This window comes from Babylonia areolata, chromosome 31, assembly GCF_041734735.1.
Source record: "Babylonia areolata isolate BAREFJ2019XMU chromosome 31, ASM4173473v1, whole genome shotgun sequence".
NCBI lineage: Eukaryota > Metazoa > Mollusca > Gastropoda > Neogastropoda > Buccinidae > Babylonia > Babylonia areolata.
The window spans coordinates 5,868,919-5,870,719 of record NC_134906.1 but is presented as its reverse complement, the minus strand read 5'-3'; positions in this window follow the sequence as shown (position 1 = coordinate 5,870,719).

Sequence of the window (1,801 nt, the reverse complement as noted above, 5' to 3'; positions counted from 1 at the left end):
TGTGTAGAGGAGAAGAGAGGACTGGCCGTACTGAGTGAGTTAAATAACCCATGCTATCGCCAGTTACAGATACAGATTCCAAATAACGCTGTTGGGCCCTGCCTGGCGCTCAGTGGGTTTCGCGGCCTGGCTGTTGGTGTATGGCAAAGAGAGAGTTGTGCGCACAAACCTAGGTTGTATCTCTTTGTTCATACACCGTCAGTTACTGTGCTTGAAGCACCTCTGGGCCTCTCCACACTTTCGTTTCATCGGTAGAGTGAGATTCCCATCTGGGGTGTGACGACCAGCAAGGTAGAGTGAACCCACACCGTGGAGCCTTCACAGAGAGGTGAATTGCGCGCACAACCTAGGTTATAGCCTCTCTGTGAGAGCAAAGCGGAACAGGGTCAACCTAGGTCATAGCCTCTCTGCGAGAGCAAAGCGGAACAAGGTCAACCTAGGTTATAGCCTCTCTGTGAGAGCAAAGCGAAACAGGGTCAACCTAGGTCATAGCCTCTCTGTGAGAGCAAAGCGGAACAAGGTCAACCTAGGTTATAGCCTCTCTGTGAGAGCAAAGCGGAACAGGATCAACCTAGGTTATAGCCTCTCTGTGAGAGCAAAGCGGAACAGGCTCAACCTAGGTTATAGCCTCTCTGTGAGAGCAAAGCGGAACCGGCTCAACCAAGGTGGACTTTTTGCAAACTTTGACCTAAATTGTGCAAGTCAAGTTGTCGCAATAAGGCTGAAGTGCGCTGCAGTGCTCTCATTCCTGATATCGCTCTATCTTATTCTTTAAAAAAAAAAAAAAAGGAAAAAAAAGGAGGCAATAACAACAACATCAACAGAAATAATGATAGTGATAATACGAAGAACAACAATGCTACTACTACTACTACTACGACTACTATACTACTTGTAATGATAATCAGAACGATACTGAAAACATCTGTAAGAACAGCACTAACAAATATGCAACGTCACAACACAACCAGTGACTACAGCAATGAAGCTGGTTGTTATAACATTTATCACAGAACAGAAACAGAAGAAAAAAAAAGCTGAAACTGGTGAATAAGATTTCTTCAAATAGCGTTATAACATCATCTAAATACTATTGACTGAAAGAGGGAGAGAAGAGGAGAACAAGAACAAAACTTTAATCTCCAGGCCTCCGGCCCCTAGAAAGAGGTCAAAAGTACACAATATGGTGATCACTCAGCCACAACAAAATGTAAAATACGTACTAACTTAACCTGTAGAACAAAAGTGCTTCTCGTGCATAGTAAATTAATTCTAACTTTCATCATTGTTGTCACAGAATTCCTGTCGTATCTTCAGGGCATTAAATATATAAATGCATAGTTTACGAATACTGAGAGAAGAGGAGAGAGAGAGAGAAAGAGAGAAAGAGGGGAGGGGGTTAAGGGAGAAACAGACAGAGCTGGATGTGTGTGTGTGGGGGGGGGGAGACGGGGAAAGGGGGGGGGGGCTGGGCAGGTGGTGAACAATAATATTTGTCCATTGATTAAAAGGATAACACCTACAACAATAACATAAAACATAAAAGAATGACTATCAACCTGAACAAGCCCTTCTGCACAGGGTTGTTTTTTTTTATCAAAGTGTAATGTAATCCCTTTCACCACCAGTCAATTTAGAGTGCAAAATTGCCATGTGTTGTAAACACAGAAAAGATGGTGTTTAAGAACAGCTGGGGGGGGGGGGGATTCCCCTGTGATGTGTAGGAAATATATGGCCTATCATGACACCGGAAATTAAGAGCAGTAGGTTCATGGAGATAACAGACCCGCGATGTGGTCGC